At 36.7% G+C, this 25,512-nt stretch overlaps 1 protein-coding gene and 1 pseudogene across 1 annotated transcript in view; both read left to right on the forward strand.

Annotated features, from left to right (window-relative positions):
- The window catches only part of AFF2 (ALF transcription elongation factor 2), a 593,967-nt gene that overhangs the window by 503,425 nt on the left and 65,030 nt on the right, over nt 1-25,512 (forward strand). The gene's annotated exons all lie outside the window — the stretch shown is intronic.
- LOC125999995 (uncharacterized) lies at nt 21,270-21,423 on the forward strand (annotated as a pseudogene).

Consider the following 25,512-nt stretch of genomic DNA (forward strand, 5'->3'; position numbering starts at 1 on the left):
TAAATTTTTTTCTTATTCATTACCCCATTCTATTGCTTTTCTTTCCCTCAAACAAAACCACATAACTCGATTTATCTAGCTTAGCCTCTCAAGTAGAGGAAGAAACAAGGGAGGGCACCAGGACCAAATAGATGTATGATCACTGATAGTAAGCTAGACAAAGAGGGGACCACCTACTCTAGCAGCCTGGGGGCTGATGATGGGGTATATGGGTTGCAGAAAGGGAATGGGGAAGAGGGGAGGACAAATTTGGTGGTGGGTATTCCCCTGATTCAATGTTAATATGTACCTAAAATACTAATGTGAAAGATATGTAAGCCACTATGATCAAAATAAAAATAAAAAAAGAAGAAGAATATAAGCTGTGGTTTTCTGGAAGATGTTGGATCTCGACAATTTTTCCTCTGCATCTATTAACCTTATCAATATAAATATATGTGTATTATATTCCTGATCTTAATATGACACATCCCTCTGTTTTCTTGTATTTATTTAAGCATTCTTGAATCCTATGTAATCACGGTGTGACTCTTTTAATGTATAGTTTAAGGTGTAGTTTGCTAATGTTTTGATGTGGCTCTATATTCATCAGGAGTACTGGTCTATAAATTTCTCTTTAGCAATGTCTCTGACGTTTTTCATATCAGAATTTTTCTTGGGAAAAAACCCTTGGAGAGGATTCCTGACAGAACTGGAGAAGGATAAAAAATAGAATATCTCTGAAGATATTAAAGAGCTCACTAAACCATCTGGGGCCAGACTTTTGTTTGTGGACAGACTGATTGCTGCTTCATATTCTAGGTTAGATAATTTGTCTGTTCAGATGCTGTGTTTCCTCTTTTTGAAAAGTTATAGGAACCCTAAAAGTTCAGTTGGGTCAGGAGAGATAGTAAAGAAGTTAAGGCAATTGCCTTACATTTAGGCAACCCAGCAGGTTCAATGTCCAGAGCCACATATGGTACTGAGCATTTTTTTTTCTTTCCATTTCATTGACTTCCACTCTGAGTTTTCTTATTTCCATCTTACTTACTTTGGGTTTTCTTTTGTTGAACTTTTTCTACTAACATAAGGTTTTAAATCAAAGTAGGTTATTTATTAGGATATTTCTTATTTCCTGATGAATGTTTGCAATGCTATGAATTTGCCTCTTAAAACAACTTTTGTGTTCGTTAAATTATGATAATTTGTGTCTTCACTCTCATGTGTTTCCAGGAATCTTCTGATTTCTTTGATTTAACCTTTGACAAAGTAGTTGTTGTGTAGTAACTTCTTTAGGTTCCAAGTATTTGTGGGTTTTTTCCAGTTCTTTATGGTTAATTTCCACTTTGGAAGAATCATGGTATAGAAGAGAGTTGACATTATTTTTATCTTCTTGATTTTATAGACAACTTTTTTCTATCCCCTTACATTTTCTATCTTGTAAACTGCCCCATCTGCATTGGAACAGAATGTATACTTAACTTTTAGTCAGTAAATATCTCTGTTTATGAGGGTAATCTGTCAGACACCATCTCTCCTTTTACTTTCTTGAATGTCAACGTTTCCTGATTGATATTTTGCTTAATTGATCTATCTAGTCATGAACCTACTTCTGTTTTTTTAAAAAATGTTATTGTTTGTGTATCTTTGATTTACATGCTGTTGATAATGGTTTATCATGAATATAACATCTCACTTATCATTTGTATATAACCTCCTTTCACAAAAGCTCTAAAGCCCCTCACTTTCGATAATGTCCCCACCAACTCCATTATGTGGATCTATTCTTCCATATTGTTGCTTTTAGCCCTTTTTTGACTATTTTTCTATGTATCTTTAAGCCCTACATGCAAGGGATCATTCACTGTTTACACCTTTCTTTCTGATGAATCTCCCTCTGCCTAATATTTTCTGGTTCCATCCATGTTGCAGATTGCATGATTTTATTAATTTTTAGAGCGGCACAGTATTCCATTGTGTATTTATACTGTGGTATCTTGATCAGTTCATCTATTCACTTCTTATTTTTTAAGGAATGTACACAGGAACAGTAACATTTGTTGTCAAGGATGAAAAAGGCCTCTATCACTTAGGGCAAGAAAATATGAAGGTCATAAAGTTAACAGCTAATATCATATGCCTACATATTTCATAATTTTGAAAATTAATCTTCATACTGAGAAATGATTAGACTGGGACACCTATCAGTCTGTGACAAAATCTGAACTCCTATGGTCTTTGTCAGAACTAAGTACTCTAGAAAGCACATGATCTCTCTCTCCTTTTCAATTGTATTTTATTGTCTCAACATGAGAAAGCCTTCATAGCTTTCTACCTGAGCCCAAAATCCCATAAGTTGGCTGACTCCCAAGTGGACGTCTCTGGACAAGTTTCCTTGAGTAGTACCTGACACACAGAGCCACAGATACATCTAGCCAGCAGGCACTGACTACAGATTGATAAGATGGAACAAGCACTCCTTCATTTCATGATATTTGCATTCATGTGTAAGTAATTAAATCCTTTAGTAATATCTCTGTGATAGGATTTACATAAATCTTCTCACTTTATTTTATAGTGTATGAATGATACTTTAAAACAAGACCAGGTTGCAGGCAATAACACTGGTACAAGGTTAATTTTGCCTCCTACAGCATTTCCTAGAATTGAAAAGCTTGATCTCCTTGGGGATTGCTCTTATGTTTGCAATAATTGAGGCTGATTTTTTTTTTGGAAAAATCACCTCTGGATGAGGAACTTACTCCAGAGGAAACTTTGTGTAGGGCACACTGATTTCTACTGCCAGTGCCATGTTCTTCAGTTTGGCCCTATTCTAGTTCCCAATTTTTCTGTTCATTCAGGCAGCACACATTAGCAATCCTTTAGGCAGTGTAGAATAATTCAACATATTAGGTAAGTTGAATTTGAATTGTTTGGGAGACTCACTGACTAAAAGGTCAGTAATCAAATTGTAGCTCTTGAATGTATATTAAATATTGTATTGGCCATGGCAAGAATTGTTAGTTTTTTTTAAGTTCAGATGCTTATAAAGCTCTTTTGCATAATGGACTGGAGCATGAAAGATGGTTGATAGACAACAGGACAGCATTCTGTAGACTAGAATAAGAGAAGAGGGGATGATGATACAAAATAGTGAAATTTACACTATCTTTTTATCTCTGGCACATCCATCTGTCATTTCCTGTGTGTTGGCTTTCTTATTTATAAAAAGAATCCAGAGTTATCTTGACAGCACAGTATATACCAACTAACCAGGAGACCTAAATTCAGAAATGTGACCCAGTTCTACACTTCACCAAGTGGAAACTAAGAATATCACAAACAGAAAACACTGCGTCTTTGAGAGGGAAAAGGTAAAGAGGAAATAGTCAGAGAGCCCCACACCTTGTACCCTTGGAGAAATATTGCCATCAGAGACTACAGGAAAGATACTCCAAAACTGATTGGTTTAGAGAGATATGGCAGTATTGGGGAAATGCAGAAAGAATAGTTTCATAAACAAGAAGATAAACAGCAGAGGGAGGCTCATTGTATTGTGTACTGAATCTGGCCCTCAAGCTTCTTTGGAAAAATCTACAATTGAAAGGAGAGAGACCTACCCACTGTGTTCTTGTTAAAAACCTCTGTTTGTACCACTCATCAGAATACAAGATAACTTGATCAGAGATGATGTAGGGAATGCCTGCTTATGGGCTTGTCATAATTCAGATATTAACAGTAAAAGCTAAAATATCAGGCTGTGCTGGCTGGTTGGTTACTTTCCTTTATGAATTCTGTGCCCAGATGATTACTATTATTTGCTTGAACTGAGCAAAGGGAAGTAAAACAAGTTCCAGAATCCAACAGTCACACAAACCTTTTAAACTACTGATGTAAGTAGCATCTATACAGCTTAATACTTGGGTTTCCAGCAATCAAGAAGCAACCTTGTACAATATCACTGAGTCTCAGTTCCCAGTGGGCATAACAGAGATGATTAGCTATATTGAGTTCTTTGTGTCATTCAAAGGAAGCAGGAGCTCATCCACATTGGTGAGAGCTTCCTCTCACTTCATTTCAATTTTAATAATGAGTGTCATCACATGAAACAGTTTCTTCATAATAATAAATCTTATGTTGAATTGGATCAGTCTTTCAAGTGAAAGCATATTGGGAAGCCTTCTGAAACAGGATGCTTGAAATGATTTTGATTGCTACAAAAATTGTAACTATTCCTTAAATTCCCCTTAACAAAATAAGAACACAAATGAATAATAAAATACTGTTTGGAAAACTTATATTGCTGCTTTTTCTATTTGATAGACCTCAGGAAAAAATTACTCTAGTTCACCTAAACAATTCAGTTAGTGGAAATACTATATGAAGAGTGTTATTTTCAAGGAAAGACTAGTGTGAATACTCTGAACAAGAAATAATACCTGCACTATTTACTCTTTCTTCAGTTCGTCAGAAAGATTGTATACAATTATGGTGATTAATTTTCATGATGATATTTGCACCAGAATTTTGGGAGCTCAAAAATTTAAAGTGCTTACTGTTGTTAGAAAAGTAAATTGACATAGTCACTATAGGAAGCAGTATGGAGGTCCAAAAACAATTTGTTTTGGGAGCCTCAAAAATTAAAAGTAGAGTGGCCAGAGAGATAGCATCGAAGTAAGGCGTTTGCCTTTCATGCAGAAGGTCATCCGTTCAAATCCCGGTGTCCCATATGGTCCCTCAAGCCTGCCAGGAGCAATTTCTGAGCATGGAGCCAGGAATAACCCCTGAGCACTGCCGGATGTGATTCAAAAACCACAAAGAAAAATTAAAAGTAGAAATATATTATACTATATCTAGTTTTATATTTGAAATAAATTCAAATCATTATTTAAAGAAACAATTGCATCCAGATATTCACTTCAGCATTATTTTCAATTGCCAAGAAATAGAAACAACCTTTGTTTCTTTCTCTTTTTTTTGTTTTTTTTTTTGGGGGGGTCCCACCTGGCAGCACTCAGGGGTTACTCCTGGCTCTGTGCTCAGAAGTCGCTCCTGGCAGGCTCAGGGGACCATATGGGATGCCAGGATTCGAACTACTACTGTTCTTCAGCACGCAAAGCAAATGCCTTACTATCTATCTAGCCCCTCAACCTTTGTTTTTTTGCAGATGAATAAATGAATAAAGTGTGTATAGATGATATAGATATAGACAATGTAGATATACAGAGACATAGATATAGATATGCAGAAGGGGGAAGAGAGTATAGAAAATATTTTGTAGATAGATTTTACCTTCAACTTTTCAGACATGGATTACATAAATTTAGATACACTGACTTTAAAACTTTACTACTACAATCATTTTTTCTATTGGACCAAGATATTGAAAAAAATTTTTTCGAGAAACTTAAGTGTTACATATACACATTCTTTTTTACCATAAAATTCTTGAAAGAATAGTAATACAGATAGTAAAAACTTCAGGAAATTTGTAGAATAGAGCAGAGATGGGGCTGGAGAGATAGAATAGAGGTAAGGTGTTTGCCTTGCATTCAGAAGGTCTGTGGTTCGAATCTCGGCATTCCATATGGTTCCCAGAGCCTACTAGGAGCAATTTCTGAGCATAGAGTCTTGAGTAATCCCTGAGCGCTGCAGGGTGTGACCCAAAAAATCAAAAGCCAAAAAAAAAAAAAAAATAAAGCAAAGGTTCCCACACTTCTTTGGCCTAACACACAATTTTCAGGAGAAAACACTCATTTCCCCCTGAATATATAATTTTTGGGGGGAAGGATACATGTGGCGGTGCTCAGGGTTTTCTCCAGGTCTGCACTCAAGAATTACTCCTGGCAGTGGTGGTTGGAAAAATATATGGATGTCTATGTAATTTTTTAAAGTGAACAAACATAATGTTTTGCCCCTAAGGTGGAAAGTATCAATCAGCCTAGGAATCATTCCAGCACCCCCTTGGTGTGAAGTGTCACCCATCCTGGGAAATATTTGGCTAGGTTTATTAACCATTCCCAAAGTGTGTTCTATGGACAATGATTAAAAAAATTATATTAAACACCATGATTTACAAAGTTCTTCATAATGCGGTTGTTTTAGGTATTCATTGTTCTAACATCAATCTCACCACCAGTACATCTTTCTCACACCAATGTCCCCAGTTTCCCACCAACCTCCAAAGCTTGCTCCCTTAACAGGCACAAGATCTTTTACTGTCTATTGCTTGTTACAACAGATATCTCAAAATAGTGTCACTAAATTCATTGAAGATTTACTGACCTGATTTGTGCTAGTTGAGCTTCTGTGCTATTGTTTTCACTCTTTGAACTTAATATGTTTCTACAAAACTCCATTTAATATGCTATACTCCTACTGTGCTGTCAATACTGTGAAGTTAGGGGGTATTGCTTGACCACTTGTGTGACCATGCAATTCCAGGAGCTTTGAAGTTAGGATGACTCAGCAGCTTGGTGTCTCTTTGAGATTAGCCATGGAACTGTAAAACTGGGCTGTTTATTTGTAGGAGGATGTTTGGTGTATGTGTGGGGGGCACTAGGCCTTTGGGTGGGGTACAGACTCAACATGCCCCCATCCTGCCAAGGCTCCAGAGATTGCAGATCAGAGACAGGGCCATCTGGGACAACACAGGTGTGCCAAGATTAGTCCTGGGTAAAAATTTTGAGGAGTGTTAATAGGTATTCTACAGAAGGTAAACAAACATATGTATATGTGTATCTGATTTTGGTGGTGAGTGGTCAAATAAGTTTTCATCTAAAATAAATTTTGATCCTTTCTTCTTTATTTTTGTATTACCATACCCAAAAGTGCTCAGAGCTTATTCCTGGTTTTGCACACAGGGGTCGCTCCTTCCATTTCTCATGGGACCCTATGAGGTGCCATGGATTGAACCTGGTTCAGCCTTATGCAAAGCAAATGCTGTACTGGTTGTGTTTTTCTGGCCCCTGAGCATTTTATCTATACATTTTTTCACATCTTATCTATATATTTCACTTGTTTTAGAAATATACCTAGGGATGGGATTTTCTGAGTATGTAAAGCTTTATTTTTACCCATTTCGGGACCTTTTGGACTATTTTCTATAGGAATTGCTTCATTTGCACTTTCATCAGTAGTGTCTGAAGCTTCCAATTTCTTGGCAATACTAATACTAATTATTATCAATAAATTTATTATTGTAATTAAAATGGCATTATGTGGTATCTGACTTTGGTATCGATTTACATTTACTTAATGACTAATGACGTTGAGCAACTAGTCATCTGCTAATAAACCAGTTTTGTATCTGCTTTGGGAAAAGTGCCTATTCAGATCCTTTGTCTTTTTATTGAATTATAACAATTCTTTATGTATTATAGCCCTAAGTCCCTTATTAAATATATGCCCTTTATCCTAGTTTTGGTCATTTAACTTTTTGAATGACATCTTTTGAAGGACAATTGTTCTTTTAATTTTGATTTTAAAAATCCAGCTTATCTATTCTTTATTCTGTTGTTTGTGATTTGGGTATCATATCTGACCTCATTGTTCAACTCAGTGGGCTTCAATCATTTTATTCTTCAGAGTCCAAGTCTGCAGACTGCTGGCTCAAAATTTTTGGTATAGCGTAGGGTCATAAATATTTATGCCTGTGATTTCTGGGAGCTTTCAGTTTTAGTTCTTATATTTAGATCTCAGATTTATTTGAGTTGATTTGTGTAAATGATGTGATGTGATAGACACTGATGTGATAGACATTGAGCTTATTTTAAGAAATAAAAGTTTTTATGATTCTCACTAAACTTTCTCCCTCCACACTCATAATGTTTATATTTTTCACAAAATCTAAAAGTTGTCTTTGTGATGATTAGCTCATTTGTTTTGGTTATTTGTAGTCCACATCTGAAAAAAGCTACTCCATCACTTTTTAATTTTCTGACTCAAATTTCTTAGTATTATTATCTCAAGTTCCATTTGTATTATTGACAAAAGTCATTACTAGACTATTGTATATAGTGCAGTTATTTGAATCTATACTCTGCTGAGCTCAGGGTTTCTTTCTGTCTATGTCCTCAGAGATCATATCTGGAAGAATTCAGGAACCCCAGGTGGTACCAAGATCAAACCCAGGTCTATCATTTGCAAGTGAACTAAATGCCTTACCTGCTGTACTATCTCTCCGACCCAATACACTCACTTTAACATTTTTGCATTATTTGCATTAATACCTAGGAGGGCTATGGCTAGGTTACTGATACTTATATTTTCAGTCTGACAAATTAGCCATTAATTTTATATAAAGGCTGTATCCATTTATATTGTCAACAACATTGTGCATGTTCCTTTTCTTTATAGTATTCCCAGTAGTTGTCATGTCTGATCTTTTTCATATAAGCCATCTTTTGTGGTGCTATATCATTGCCATTTAATTAAAAATTTCATAATAATAAGTGAATCAATGTCATTGTATGCAGAAATCCAATTGTCTCTGCAACTTGTTTGAAATTATCATTCTTCCCCCCACTGAATTACATTGAAAGCTTTGTCAAAATCTGTTCATCTTCAATGCAAGAGTTTATTTCTGATTCTTTGATCAAGTTGTCTGTCTTCATTCTCATACAGCTTTGCCTGAGTTTCTGCAGCTTCATAGTAGATCTTGAAATTTGTGATTCTGTGAATTTTGTTCTTTATAAAGATAATTTTAGCTATTCTGGACCCCAAATATTACTTTAAATCTATTTGACTTATATGCATACTGCCTTTTGGTGATGAAACACTTACGTAGGTATTTGAACTTTGAATATGTAACACGAAGATGAAAATTCTAGCTTAATATAGAAGTAGAATTTTTACATTCTGAGTTGAATATTCCCAAGAAGGTGAAATTGGACATCACATTTCAAATTTATCCAGCAGTCTGAAGTAGAGCAGAATCAAAGTTCTCTCCAAAACTGTTTCCCTATTCTGGAATCCCTAAGTTTTCAATTTTTTTCAAATATTTCTGACAACTATGATTTATCACAGCCTCTATTGTGGATGAGAACCACTGTCTGACTCTAACTAGGAAATGACAGAAAGAGAAAATATCTCCTCATTTCTACATTCCAATGAATAATAGACATTATCTACTTATCTTAAATCAAATCTCATTAATGTACTATTGGTTAACAGTACTGTAAAACTTAAGCAGTACTGTTTAATAGTGAAGCATAATTTACAGGCATCAAGTATATTGTAAAAGGGTGAAATAAAAGTAAAATTTAGCTTGATGTGTTTAATTCTTAGGATGAAATGACTATTATGGGAGCTTTCTTCAAAGGGTCTCCCACCTCGTGAATTGCTAACCTGAAGGTACATATGAATGTTGTTCTTTAATTCTATAAATTGTTCATTCTACTGGCAAAAGAAGATGATGTGGCTGCTGTATCACTTATCCAAGTTTCTCCATTCCATGTTCTTATTTCTTGGCAGTTTTCTCTAATTTTACAAAATGTTTTAATATGACAAAGCCACTTCAATTACACAGTCATTATAAGTTTTGCCAAGGTTGAGTATGGATCGTTTTGTGTTCATTAGAGCACAAAATTAGAATTTTCATTGCTGCAACTGTAAACACTGTTGGCTCAAAGGATTCAAGCATTTTCTCATAAAATCTTGGAAAACTGATAATTGATATTTCCCCTGTTTTCAGCATATTTTAATTTTGAAACTATTTTGTTTTCCTTCCCTCTGTATATTTCTCTTGGACTAGAAGTTGAATAAGTGATTCTATTCCAAATGGATGCCATTGCATATGGCAAATGAAGTAGTAAGCGGAAAGAGATCCAGTTTAAGAGTCAGGAGAAAGAGAATAAATGATTTCTTTAATTTTCTCAGCTTTAGTTGGCCCATAGTCTGTCACTTAGACCTGAGTAAGTCTGGGAAAGCCATCTGGCACACCTACATCTGTTCTCACATTTGCCAATCAAGATTTATCAAAAATCAATGGCTCAAAAGCACAGAGCGCTTAAGAGGTGCTAATTTGTGGCTGAAGAATCTTTCCAATGCCAAACCATTTGGTCGCTATATAGTTCCACTCTGTTTTAGTTTTGGGGAACCCATTGAATCTTTTTTCTTTTGCACCTTGCTCTATTCCATCATCTAGAACAGAAAGAAAAATTGGAAAGTAACTCATTTCCAAGAATCTTCTTTCCCTGCCTTTGTCTCATTAGATATTGGAATAACTTTGCTAAGGGGAGTTAGATACCAAATTGCTATTTACTAACAGGAATTCACATATTCCCCACTTGTTTCCCCATTATTAAAATCATCCCAGCAAAGCAACTATCAAAATTTGAAATCATTTCCCCCTTACTCTCCCTTTTCTCCAGACTTCTGCCTGCCTCTCAGAGCTAGTCATCTATGAAGAGCCCCTCTCATCCCTCTGCCTCCCCACCGGCAAAGGAGAGAGGACATTCATTATTCATTGCAGTACTTCCTCTTTGCCAAGGTATATTCTCTTGCTTCAAACTCAAAACAGCTCATTGGCTTGTAGGGATCCAACCGCCACAGGCAGAGGAACAAGTTTATTATGGGAAGCACATGACGCTGCCAGATTTCACTGACAGATTTGGAAGCAAGAGCGAGCAATTGGCTGGCACTCAGTGTATTAATGTCCTTTGGCCCTCACTGTGTTCATTGTCACTCAGGTACTCCTTATAAAATACATTTACATTCCTCAGATGATCAAACAAATAACCGTTTGTATGACAACAGCCACAGGAGTTTATGCTGCAAAATCAAAGTTCTACTGCCATGGCCTTGTACCTAATAGACTAAATTATAGCTGGATATAGTCACAGAATGCCCTTTTATCAGACTTTGGAGATATAGAGATTGAAATGGTTTGCTTTGAACCTCCTATACTGGGCACGAGAGGCTCTGTCTTTAAATGATAAAAACCCTTGTTCAAAGGTGGCTTCCCTAATGAAGCCATTCCTAAAAATTGCATCAAAGGTCAGCTGGATGATGTGAGGTCTAAAAATGTGACTATTATACTCAACTACCATTTGCTGAAATGTATAAAGTGAAATACAGAAAGCCACATTGAATTTACTGGCAAGTGAAAAAAGCATGTGATCGATAAAATATAGGCATGTGTTAAAAATCACAGTATTAACATAGTTAAACAGGATCCCACAGATTCAGCTTAGAGAATCAAAAAATAAATTAACTAGTAAGATGACACATCATTGTTTGGTAAGATATGTATTATCTTTGCAAAAAAAAAAAGATTTGATTTTTTGCCAGGGAATCTCGAATATATCAAATATTATCTTCCAGGATCCAAAATCACTTTCTAAATTCAACCCAAACCTTAGACCACTGCACATGTTTTGTGGATAACTAGACCTTAGAAGAAGGACATCTGCTTGCTTGTATTGATAATGGAAATAGAAGTTATGGGGTATGGATGATTCTCTGGAACTGTTTATCTTTGTTGAACAGAGCAAAAGATATAAAATTGGATATCCAGTTAGATTTTAGAAGTTGCCAACAGATGAAGTGTAAGGGCAGTGATTATATTTATGACAGCAGCTTTTAACATTTGAAATGACCACAGAGTTTAGAATTGGGGGGGGGGGTTTGAGAGATTTTCTTGGCTTGCTTTTGGAGCCACAGTCAGTGCCACTCAGGGTTCACTCATGGTGGGACTTGTGAGACCATATGAACTACTGAGATCAAATTATGGTTGACTGCTTGCAGGGCAAGCACCTTATCCCACTGCATTATCTCTCCAGACCCCAGATTTTAGACTTTTCTATAAAAATCATCTTAATTAGCCTTAAAGCCATTCAGGTAGGCAGCTATGGGAATTCAAACTATAACCTCTTTACTGTAAGAATTTTGATTTATTTCAGGAACATAATTTATTACCAAAATAGTGATTAAATCTATCAACAAATGATAAAAAGAGAACAGTAACAGTGATGCTTATTTTTAAAAGTCACTATGCCAGTGCATGTGTGTTCTTTGAGTAAACATCAACATTGTGTCATTAGAAACAAATCTCTTAGCTTCATGTTTCCTATCTATCTGTCTCATGCCTTCCATAGAAATGGACAATCTTAAATTTTAAAAGATTGTCAAAATGAAGATAACTTAGGGGTCAGAGAGATGACAAGTGGCTGACTGGACTGAGGTTTGAATCCCAGCATCCCATATGGTCCTCCAAGCCTGCCAGGAGCGATTTCTGAGCACAGAGCCAGAGTAACCTCTGAGCACCGCCGGATGTGACCCCCCCAAATGGAGGTAACTTATACAACTAGTTCCTCTTGCAGGGAAGCATTCCAGAGTATTTGTTGCACATCACCGTAAATGTGTTGAGACTACTTTGCCAAACACTGTTGGATATGCCAAGATGAGGATACCAACTTCAGCTCACAGGGACATTAGCACTTATGTTGGAATGGGCAGAAGAGTTCAGATGCACAGCTGCTTCCACTTACAAAAAGATTTCGACCTGGTGTAAAAAACTTAGATTTTTTTTAACATGAAAATCAAATCAGCATACACAAATCTTTCTAGCTTCAACAACTTTAAGGTCATATGGGTGATTCTTGTTTAGTTGTAATATCTGCTTGCTTCCTCTGCCTTAGACTTTACCAGAAAATTATTTTGACCAGTAAATTCTTCATAGGCTGAATATAAGCAACTAATCCAGCCAGATCTATTAAATAAGAAATTACATACTGGGCCAGAGAGATAGCACAGAGGCGTTTGCCTTGCAAACAGCTGATCCAGGACCTAAGGTGGTTGGTTCAAATCCTGGAGTCCCATCTGGTCCCCCAGTGCCTGCCAGGATCTATTTCTGAGCAGATAACCAGGAGTAACCCCTGAACACTGCTGGGTGTGGCCCCCCCAAAAAAAGAAATTACATATAAAAGACATATATACATACATATTCAAATGTGCCTCTTCCACAGACAGAGCAACAATAGATTCATGGGATATTTGATTGGATTATTTTTAACAAACTACTTTTAGTAAATTTTGTCTAAGAGTAGCTGTCTATTTGCTGCCATTCACTCCTGTATTCTGAACTCTAAGGCTTTGAGCACCTCTAATCCTATTTAATTTAAGAACCCTTTTGGCTAAGCTGTAGCTTTTCATCAGTGAGCAACCTATATGAATACATTGAAGGAGATATAATTATTTTCCCAATTATTTATCCCCAATTTTAAAGTTTCCATGGTGAATACAAACTGTTGTGTCTATCATTAGAAAAATAATTAAGAATTGAGAAAAGAATGAGAACCATTTAACCAGTTGGAATATAAAGTCAGTGCCAAGCACATGGTAGGCATTTAATATGCTAGTGAATGAATGGAAGAAGCAGTAGAGATAGCCTTAACCCTTATGGCAGAATTTCCACAGTGGCACAAGAGACAGTATCTCCAAGGAAAAATGCTGGCTGCTAGCATTGGCCTTAATTTAGATTGATTCTCATTACAAGGGGCACTACCTAGAGTAATTGAAAAGTGTAAACTCTAGTATGTGCATTTAGACCCCAATTCTTCCCTTCCTTGCTGCATCATTTTGGCCCAAGTTTCTTCACCTCTTTTTTCTCTATCTGTCAAATTAGAATAATTTGTAACTGTAATGCAAGTGAATTTAATTGATATGTATACAGCACATGCAATAGTGACTATCTGTAGTGTGATTGGTGTAATGTCTATCTCCATTTTTGAAATGCTGCCAGTTGGTTTCAGTGGCAAGAGCCTGGTATCATAAGTCCTGGATTTGAATTCTGATTTTTATGGTAAACTTAGACTTAATGTCCTTAACATTCCTTAACCTTCCATTCCTTTTTTTTGGGGGGGGGGTAGGAATAATGCCTCCTCTGATAAGCCTAAAACTCCCTGACATATGGCAAGTGTTGGATAAACATCTGCAAGATCAGCTGGAAGCAAGTTCTTAGAGAAATTGCCTCAAAAGCAAGATACAAGTCGATTTGGGGTTGTATTGTTCTTGCCCTGGGTCCATCTACAGCTACCCACTTATTGTACATATGTCAAGAGCATGTCCAAGGATAGGGAAGAATCAAGGCTGTACTGAAATTTCCATCTCAGTTCTGAGCTTGCTGTTTCATAAAGAAAAGAGCAATGTATGTGTTGGTGTCAAAATTGTCAAAATGAAGATAACTGTCCTTTGCTAAAAGCAGTCCTATACATTCAGACCTAACAAGTCTATTTACTCGATGCAGAGATGAACAGGGTGAGTGGCCATTGGCCTGGATACTTGTGCTCTCTATTATGGGATTATTCAGGAAGGAAACCCCTTCTGGTCTCATCCCCTTTTCTATGCAAAACAGACTGGAAAGTCATTCAAGTTCATTTGACTCAGTTTTGTTGAGGATCTGCAGGGAAATCAGATTCATTGCAGCACTGAGATGGGATCCGCTCCAAATGGGAGCAGGGTCTAGCTTGTAATCATGGAGGGGATACGGGAGCATAGGTCCTGCTGGGGTTTGCAGCAATGCTCACATCAAAGCATTACCAAACTGCAATCTCCTTGCCTTGTGCCAAATAACTTAATCTTAGCTATAGCTTCAGTTCATAGTCATTGATTCTTGTTGCTCAGATGAAAGCTTATTATTGATGGATATGCAATGGTGACATCTTAAAGTAATTTTTTATTAAATGCTTTCTTTAAACACCATGGTTACAAGGTTGTTTATAATACAGTTGTTTTTTATTTCACAATTGCAAAAATGTTCATGATTGAGTTTCAGTCATACAAGGCAAACATTCCTATGTCACTGAGGAAGAGCAGCTTATGAATTCTTCCTGGTTGCTCCAATTTAAAGCTCCACAGCATTTCAGTGGTATCTTCCTCATAGCTCTCTTCACAAACAATTTAAGTTTCATTAGTCCTGCAGCTTCATTTTCTCTAGAGATTGTATTTACGGTTCTCTCTTTATATATATATATATATATATATATATATATATATAAAATGTAATCATTGGTTTACCTTTCACTGTTATTTTGAGTAAAGATGAATGTTTATGGTTTACTTAAACTTATACTTTTCCATTTATCCAGAGAACAAAGAGCTCCTTGAAGAAGAAAGCTTGGGACCTTGAATATAGACATTGATAACATAATAAACATATCAATAACATCAAATTATTAATAACATGTAAGGATAGGGCTTGAGTATTCCTTAGAGAGAGGGAGTAATGGCTAAGACATGGTTCAAAGAAAGAAATATGATTTGGTAAAAACTTTACTGAAGCCAAACCCAATGTATTTAAGTTATTAGTGCTGTTGCCATCATTACTTCTCTTAGTTCTACTTTCTTAGCCTTCTTCTTTTATTATTTTTTCTTACCTGTTTCTGTCTCTTTTAACTCTCCTCTCTCTTCTTGACTTTTCTCAGTCTTACATTAAGCCTCCTTGAAATAAGCTCTTATATTTTGGTTGTTATTTTGAGCACTTGAAAAAACTTAAGGCAAAGAGATACCTGGCATTTGCAGTTTAAACCAGAGGTTACCGTCTTTTGTGAAAGGTCATGTAAAATGTTTATGACAAAGTATTATCTGGATTCATATCTAGTTAATGGCTTTGAATGCTTTTTAATGTATTTGCTGTTAAGTTATACTTCCTTGCAACAGACAAGTACTGGGGAAAAAATTTTAATTAAACAAAATTGTCATTTTTCAGGTGGTCTTTCCATGTGCTGAATTGATAAGATGAATTCAGAGGTGATTAGGAGTCCCCTTTATTTTAGAACATACAAATGGGACCCAACATCTCATCAATGAAAACTTGAGCTCTTTTTTTGCTAAGTTCTAGTTTGTTCATATACAATTCTGTATTTTAAATATAAACCTATCATCAGGTTTAGAAAATCAATACCATAAGAGTGCAAAATGGTCTACAGAACACTCCACAAGGGCATTTCACAGTAAAAGCAATTGAAAAAGAAGCTACAATGGAATATCTTATGAGATAGCCATTTAGATCACAAAAGGGCCATAAAAGTCACAAGCCGTTTGTGTGAAGTAAGGTTCATAATATAACCATACAGGACTTGCCGGGAAGAAAGAGGAAAATTGCAAACCAATTTGTGGTTATAGCTTTTTCTGTCAATTCTATTGGGATTTAAAACTTGCAAAAGGTAGAAACTTCTGCCAACTTACATTACGTTGAGAGAGTGTGATAACTATAATCATCACAGCCAAACAAACGCCAATTATTTGAAGCCTATAAAGTATTTACTTCAAAGCAATTAGTGCTTCTTAGGTTCATTTAGCCACAGAATGAGAAGGTGCTATTCACGGTCACTTGTCAGTGACAGATTTGGGAGTCATCCCAAGAGCTTTCATGTACATCTTTCAAAAAGATTTTGGCAAATGTTGAGTGAATAATGGGGAAATAGAGTACATGAAACAGTGGGCCTGCTTTGAGGGACTCATTCAGAGACCGAGTCCAATATTGTGTAGCAGAAGCTAGCATGTGACTCTCATATGACTTGTCCACTTTTCTGGATTCTGTACACCTTTTTTTTTAAATTTTGGGCCACACCCAGTGACACTTGGGTTACTCCTGGCTATGCGCTCAGAAATTGTTCCTGGTTTGGGGGACCATATGGGACGCCGGGAGATGGAACCATGACCATTTTAGGTCAGACACGTGCAAGGCAAATGCCTTACAGTTGTGCCACCACTCCGGTCCCATTTTATTCCTGTACTCCCCTTCTGAAAGCAGTCACAGAAAAATTGTCATCTATACTGGGTCTGTGCTAAAAACCCATCATGCATGCATCATCTATCATCAGTTTGGTAACTTTTTATAGAAAAACATAGAAATATATAATGTTGAAATATATATAGTTGAAGAAACTGAAGCCTAGAAAGGTCAATTACTTGGAAATTTGGTCTAGAGTTCCATTGTTTCCTGACCTGGGATCTTGCCAGGATAACCAGAACTTTCTCCATTTGTCAAGTCATTTGGTGGTACTTTTTTACACACCATCCACTCATTTCTATTTGAATAAATCATCATATTCCAAAATTGAGATCTAATTTCAAGTTTTCCATGACTAGAGACAAGAGCTGACATCTCCTGCTTGTGTACCATGCTGCATTTGTTGCACTTGCTCTAAATTAATCTCTCCAAACAGTACGGAAACTAATTAGATTCCAATTGCAAGTCTTTCTAGCACGAATCTTTATGATTCACTGTTGATTACAAGCTAATGCACAGCCAATCTACCCAGGTCTTTATTTCTATTGAAGCAATAAAAGTAGTATCTGATTTCCCTTCAGTTAACATTTCTCTTTAAAGAAAAGCACTCCATTAATGAAGATGCATGAAATGAAATTCCATTTCTGTTTTACTCAATGTGATTTCTTCAAACAAATGAAAAGTAATGCTGCCTCTTTTGATGTCATTATAAAACCTGACTTCTCTAGGTTGGAGTGTAGGCAAGGCAAGTGACCTAGTTGTGTGTTTTTCCTTTTCCACTACTTATGTTTCACTAAGTACTTTTATCATACACAGATTTCACAGACCATCTCAAATATAAAGTAGCCTTTCGGTGCACAGAGAAAAGTCTGTGCACTGTTATTGCAGAATCCCCATTCAATCCCAAATTCCATGCCTGAAAACTCTCTGAAGATGACCTACTAGACTTCTTCTCATAGCAGGAGGCCAGATCAGAACCTGGAGCCCAGTAGTGGGTAGTGCTCCTCTTCCTTTACCTCCAAACTCAAGATGAAAATAACAGATTCCTCAAAAGTCCAGAGGAGTTCTGAAAGCTCATTCCTGGGGCACACAGACAGCTTCTTAACAACCCTACAAAATGAATCATCCCAAGTTCATGGAAATAGTTGTATACACACTTTCTGCAGCACTTCAAAACATAAAATCAGCACACCTGGTTCCAGGGTGGCCAGTACATCATGTACATCATGGGCTCAAACAGAAATAGGACATGCAAGTCATGTATTACACTCTTCTGGCCATCCTGATGTTTCTATGTACAAATTCTGTATCTCATTATTTTCTGTAGCATCAATTGCTTGATGAGGATGATTGATCTTTGCAGTGGCTTTCTCACATGGTTACTTCAAAGAATAGGGAAAAATTACTTTGATCAAATGATGTATAAAAAGTGAGAAGGAACAAAGATGAGATTCTCTAACCTTACATAAACTAAGATGCAACATCAGGCCATGCATGTCTTCCCATAGATATTCAAGAAGATTTTTATTGTTTATTGGTTTTGTTTGGAGGCCACACCAGGTATTGCTCAGGGGTTACTCCTGGATCTGTGCTCAGGAACCACTTCTGGTAGTACTCAGGGGATCAATATGGGATGTCGGGGATTTAACCTGTGTTGGCTATATGCAAAGCAAATGCCTTACCTGCTATACTATCTCTCTGGTCTCCAAGATGATCTTGAACCACATTAGAACTTTCACTAAATGAGCAACAAAAGCAAAAGTGGAGTTGCTGATGGATGGTTGTAATTAGTCAAGACACTGACTACTTCCATCTGGAATGAAATAGCTCTGGGATATATAGGAGCACACTGTGTTCCCACTATGGCCTCAACCATTTCTTTCCTGTTCTGGGAACAGACTTGCCAGTAATAACCAAGGCCACTAGCAGTGTCTTGTCTAGAACTTACTTAGCTAGTTTGGAAACTCACCCAAAAAGTCTCCCAATGCTGTATTCTCCAAGCTCATTCCTTATTGACATTGTAACCTTTGGATTTCAATTGCTTTGGTCCCTAACCTCATACATATATCACAAATAAAGCAGGGACTCTGAGGCCTCTGACTCTCAGGCATGGTGAAATGTCTATTATCTCTATAATCACTTACATGCAGCTGATAAAGTTTAAATAACACAGTGCCCTTGGTCCCAAGTCCACTAAGAAAGCCTTATTTAAGCAGCAGCTGCTAAGTGACTTCAGATAGGAAGCCTTGGAAGGGGTGATGTTTTTTTTTTCAGGCTGCAAATGCCTCTGAGTAATGGGTTCCATTCATGTCATCAGACTCTGAATACATTTCACAAATGGTTATGCTAAGATTGAGGGTTAAAAATTTGCATGCAAAACCTGTTCGCATTCTTAACACTGAGTTATTGCCATGTGTTGATATTTTGAATAATATTTTTGCTCATGGTGTAAAATGAAAAAAAAAACATTTGAAGGTTATAATAGCTATTATAACCCATTTATCAGAGTGGTACAGTTATAAATAGTACTCAATTAATTGGTCACCTTAGTCATTATATAAATACAAATCACAACAGGCTAGCATCTTCTCATTTGCATGTTCCTGAATCCTTTTCATCATGTATAATGACTGGTGTTGCTAAAATAAATGTACTAATGTGACTCCAAAAGACCAAAATAAGCTATCTTGTTTTCCTTATTGATTGTTAATAAGATGAAATCTTAAATATATGTTTTCCACGTATTGGGTAACACTTGGTTTGTGGAGTATGAATTCTCTAAATGTGCTTGAGGAAGGAGAATCTTGATTGGCTAAGCATTGGGGGGTTAGCTCAGAACCCCATTATGGAAAGAATCCATTCCAGAGGAAGAATGGCAGTTACAATCTAGTCTTCCTTCAGCCCAAATATTTCTGGAAGTCATTTGCTTTTTACATGAAATATGGCCCTTTATCACTCTCTTTTTTGGATTCGGTGTTGCTACGCTGATCCCAGGAAACATGATGTAGGTCAGTGTCAACTGCCACTTGCTTTCTATGTAGTAGACCCAGGAGGAGTCAAAAAATAGGCACTCACTCACCAAAGCTTCCCCAACTCGGCAGATACCTTTCTTCTCTGGACCCATTATGTTTGTTTTTGTTGTGGTTGCTGTCTTGCTTTCTAGAGAGAGAGAGAGAGAGAGAGAGAGAGAGAGAGAGAGAGAGAGAGAGAGAGAGAGAGAAATGAAGTATTCTCCAAGTTCCTCTCGTCTAAGTTCTGTGTGGAATGTTGTAAAATCACCTCAAGCACAGTATGTCCAACTCCATGTGAATGAGTCTTAATCAGGGTCATGCATGAAATAATCTAAATCAGGCTGAGGATAAAACAAATATAGTCTGGTAGTCTTCTACCTCATATGGAGATCAACCTGCCTGACAGAACTGCCATTTTTATTGAGTACAAAGATCACCCCCTGGGAGCGGTAGTAAGAACAGATAGCTCATGCTATCCTGAGCAAGTCCTTCCCAGGTTTCTAAGTAAGACAGTCTCTGTTTTGGGGTAAATCCAAGTTGTAAACAAACATACAAAGGAACCAGGGAAGATCTTTGTTTTAGGTAAAATAAAGTGTAACCTAACAAAATGTGATAACTTTCAGGTTTGTTTCTGGAAATGAATTTTATGTAATGGATGGTTCTCACCATAATCTCCTAAGAATTATCCAGACCATAAATAAGGGAGGCCTACTCTGGGTTTCTAAAGGATTCACAATGCATGGTTGGCCTGCTCCATGGCCACTCCTCTTCATAGAACATGGAAGTAATGAGCTGCATCTGGACATCTGACACTGTCTTTGTTTTTCTTTTCTCTGCTGCATAAAGGTCAGGAGTCAGGCACAACTAGATTTGCATTGAGCTCTTCTAATTATTAGCTGTGTATTTGCCTAGGAACTTGGGTTCAATAATACTTTAAGGAGTTTTTTTTCTGCCTATATCCAACATCAAACTTATATCCTTACACTAGGTTCTGGAAAAGTTCCTATCCCTTTTATAGAACTACTGTGAGTATTGAGATAACTTATGCCAATTGTGGTCATGAATCACTTAATAGGAATCACATTCTGGAAAATATCATTAGGTATTTTTGTCATTGTGGGCACATCATGGGGTGTAATATTCTCAAATAAGAGGTATAGAACAATGATTCTCAACATTTTCTAACCAAGATTTCTGTTCAATCTTGCTTTCTTCCTGTGTCTTCCTCATCCTAAGGGTTGATGCCTGGTGTCTTGCTATGATTCCCATTCATTTGATTTTTCACCTGTATTATTCTCCATTCTTGGAATAGCACTTGAAATAAAAGGATTATGTATGGATCCTAGTTAAGAAATTATTGTTTTAGGGACCGGAGAGATAGTGTGGTGGTAGGGCATTTGCCTTGCATGCAGAAGGATGGTGGTTTGAATTCTGACATCCAATATGGTCCCCTGAGCCTGCCAGGGATGATTTCTGAGTGTAGAGCCAGGAGGAACCCCTGAGCACTGCAGAATATGACCCAAAAGCCAAAAAATAAGGTTGTTTTACTTACATGGTAGAGGATACCATGATCATGAAGATGATTTTCCCAGAGTGAGGCTTACCCCAGATGTGCTGACCCTTGCGATTTCCTCAAATGTGGGGAAACTCAACTGCATAATTTGTAGTACTGGGAGACTGCATTCATGCTCTTCCCTGAAAAAATAATCATAATTAAAAAGTAAATGATGGTTATATACCTAGGATATATAGAATATAGCCTATGGCATTGCCACTGTATGTGGCCCATCATTTACTAAAACATAGACAGGCAATGCATGATGCTACTAAGCTCCTGGCACAAAGTAGCTCCTCAGCAAATAGACAAATTCATTTCTACAGCATGTTATTAATGGTTGTCTTTAATATGCATTGAATTTATGAAATTTTTCTGATGTACAAAATGCACACTTTTACATTTATTCACATTTATTTATGCATCAAGCACTTTAAAAACACCTATTAGATTCTAGAAACTACTCTAGGTATGACCTAAAAGAATAGCAGGGAGCAAAACATTCCAAAGAAAACTATTCTCTCTCAGGGCCAGAGTGATAGGACAGCAATAGGCCATTTGCCTTACATGCAGACGACCTGGGACAGACCTGGGCTCAATCCCCAGCATCTCATATGTTCCTTCGAAGCTGCCAGGAGTGATTTCTGAGTGCAGAGCCGAAAGTAACTTCTGAGTGCCACTGGGTGTGGCCCAGAAACCAAAAAAAAGGCAAAAAAGAAAGCTTTTCTCTAGTGGACTTCATATTTTGTTAGACTGAGGCAGATAATAAATAAAATAAATGCATAATTATAAAATATCCAGGGAGGTGGTAATATGGAGAAATATAAATTGAGGAGAATGCTAGAGAGGGGTTGGGTGCAATTTAATATAGACAGGGAAGGGTAACTGAGAGCTGGCATCTGATCAGAGACCTTAAAGAAATGACGGAGTGAACCTTGTAGAGATCTGGGGAGAATTTAATTTTAGGAAGAGAAATAGCACATGCATGCCTGGGGCAGGAGCTTGGCTTAGAAACATTAAATAAGATCATGCATATGGAAGTGACTCTAGGAGAGTGAGAATGTTTTCAGAGGAAGTCAGAGGCTCACTGGTAACCATTGTCCAAGAACAGGAAGGTGATTGGAAACATGTCTCTGAAGCTAAGTGTGTTGTGAGTATTTGGAACAGTATTTCCAATATTTTGCACAGAAGAGCTATGTACTCTAGCTAACATTACAATAAAATCAGCTTAGGACTAGTGAGAAATGACTGTGAAGAGTAGGGATAGACACGGAAATTGTTGTAATAATCCGGTGAGTTTGGCAGTGGTGTGGAAAAGAGCTGTGGTGGTGAGGTGGTAATGGCTGGATAGTTTACAGATTTGTTTTCAAGGAAACGGAGAGAAATTTTTTTTGATAGGTTGATTAATTAGGGAGATTAAAGACATTTACAAATCAAGAATGATTCCAAGAATTTTAGCTGAATAATTGTTTTTGACTACATAATTCATGTAATTAAAAAGTCATGATACCATAGACCTATAGAAATATTTGTTTTCCTCATAATTTATGTAAATGGCCACAAGAGTATTAACTTGAATGGTTTTCTGATGAAGACTTACTGCACTTTGCTACACCAAAGTTTCCAAGACAATAACTGCCCCTCTGCCATCCCTAATCCAACTCTCCATTCCACCATTTAATTTATATCTTCCACTTAATGCATCAGTAGAATGTCAGTTGCTCATTATCTGATACCAGTATTGAAGGAAAACTGTCTAAAATAAATAAAACAATTATCTCAAGCTAGAAGCTCTAAAATTTTGATGTACATCGAAATCACTTAAAAATAACATAAAACCTGTGACCTATGACCCTAATTTTTGGACTGATACCCTCTGCTTTTTGCAAAGACACAAGCACACATATTGTGGTTTTCACTGTTATATCTTTAGACCATTGAGTTAGTCAAGTATCTTGTTTGTATTGATCACTAATACCGGTAAGTTTGGAGAATAAAGTAGCTGGTTGTTTTGGGCTGAAGCAATAATACAGTAAATAGGGCACTTGCTTTGTACATGGACAACTCTCGTTTGATCCCCGGCTTCCCATGGTCCCCTGAGTACTCCCAGGAGTAAATACTGAGCATTGAACAGGAGTAAGCCCTTAGCATCTCCAGATGTGGCCCCAAAGCTAACAAAATTATAAATAGCTGGTTGGTTTTAAATAAAGTATCTTTTCTCAATGGGTTTTCAATACTTATCATCCTCTGTCTACCATGAAAGCAAATTGTCCACGAGTCTTTATCAAGTGAGGGTGAGAAGCTTTTCTGAGTCGCTCAAAATACTTACTGGCCTCAGGTCTTCTGGCAGTTTAAAGTGGTGATTTATAAATTCACAAGACCTTCTGCAGATATATGACTCCATTATATGATTATGATCCATTGTTATCAAATTATTAGGATGTTTTGGTCTTTCACAAAATCAGAAATGTGGAGCAAGAGAGATAGTACAGAGTGTAGGGCACATGGCTTACATGCATCAAACCTGGATTGGAACCACTGAACTATATATGGTCTCCTGAGCATTGCCAAAAGTGATCTATGCCTATAGAGGTAGGAGTAAGCTCTGAGCACCACCAGGTTTGGCCTGCAAACAAAAACAAAACTAGAAACAAAAGTAATAGTGATGGATATCTCATTTATATGCCAGAATTAATACAACATAACTTGTATACAGCATATTATACATGAATACAGTCTTCTAAATTAAAAGGGCCTCATTCAAATCTTTAAGAAAATCGCCTAAGTTACTTCAATATTTAGTTTTCTGACTTGTAAAGTGAAAGTACAAACTGTATGTGCTTATAAAAAGTAGTTGTCATAGGGTCAGGCACACTTTATGAGCCTAGTAAGGAGCAGCTATTATGCTTCCATTGCTACCACTACCGTCAGCAGCAAAAAAAATTATCAGCATGCCTATACCCTGAAACATAATTATTAAATATAATTCAAAAGGATATATGTTCATTGCCACACTTAGTACAATAGTTGAGATATTTTAAAATGTCCAAGAACAGATGAATGAGTCAAGAGGTATATATAAGATGGAATACTATGCAGCTCTAGTAAAGAGCAAAAGCATGTAATTTGCATCAACATTGATGGAACTACTGGGTTTTTATGCTGAACAAGGTTAGTTAAAAGGAAAGGGACAGATAATGAACAATCTTTCCCATGTGGGGGAAGGACATAAAGATACACAGCAAGGTAGCAACAAAGATCCAAAGATAACACAAATGATCTACACAATTGTGTTGGTGAAGGTAGTTTTGGGGTAGGAGATTGGGGTCCTTGGGAAAGGAAGTTGAAAACATTGGTGCAGTGTTAAAAGTATGTACATGCAAAGCCATTATTAATAGTATTTATTGTAAACCACAAGATCTCAATCAATTTTTTAATGATTTGGGTGATTATTCTCCAATCGACTATTTGAAAATACATATGTGGATGAATGAGTGGGTGACATTAAACAAATCTTTTCCGTGTGTTTCAGAAAAACACACAGAAAGACCACTCAACGTGGGACTGTTTTATTCTAATCATTAGTCAGCTGTATAGTCTCAGAGGAGCCATGGCATATATTAAAAAGTTGATACAACTCAATTTTTTATTATTTGTTTTCTGAGCAGGCAGAAAAACTCATTGGAGAGAGGAATCAAATGCATTTTGAAATGGGATTTTTATGAAACTTAGGAGCTCTGGATTTTAACAGGGGTTAACAGAGAGTTTACATTTTCTCACTTAAATCTATATAGATTGGAAATCTGTGTTTTTAATACAATTTCAAGCCCAAATTGCACATTTCTTTCCATTATCTTCTAGTTCAAACTTTATTTTCAGGAATAATTCTGTTGCTCTCTGCTCTTATGCACAATTTAAGACCATATTGGCTTTTCCTGCCGCTCTCTCCAAAGACCACCCCACTAGTTCTTTGATCTTAGGTTTTAGGTGAAATTGCTCACTCCTATACACGGAAAATGAGAGAAGGACTCTGAATAGGTGCAAAAACCTGCTCTGTCCCTGCATATAATCAGACACTTGCCTGTAATTTGAGTATTTCATAATAATTGCCGTGTTTTCAGTAAGAATGATAAAAAAGCAGATATAAAGGCAAATATTAAGGCATCTGGCTGACAAAAGCAGATTTCAGAGAGCAATGTGAAAAAAGCAACTTACTTCTGCAATAGGGAGAG

Source organism: Suncus etruscus, chromosome X, assembly GCF_024139225.1.
Source record: "Suncus etruscus isolate mSunEtr1 chromosome X, mSunEtr1.pri.cur, whole genome shotgun sequence".
Lineage (NCBI taxonomy): Eukaryota > Metazoa > Chordata > Mammalia > Eulipotyphla > Soricidae > Suncus > Suncus etruscus.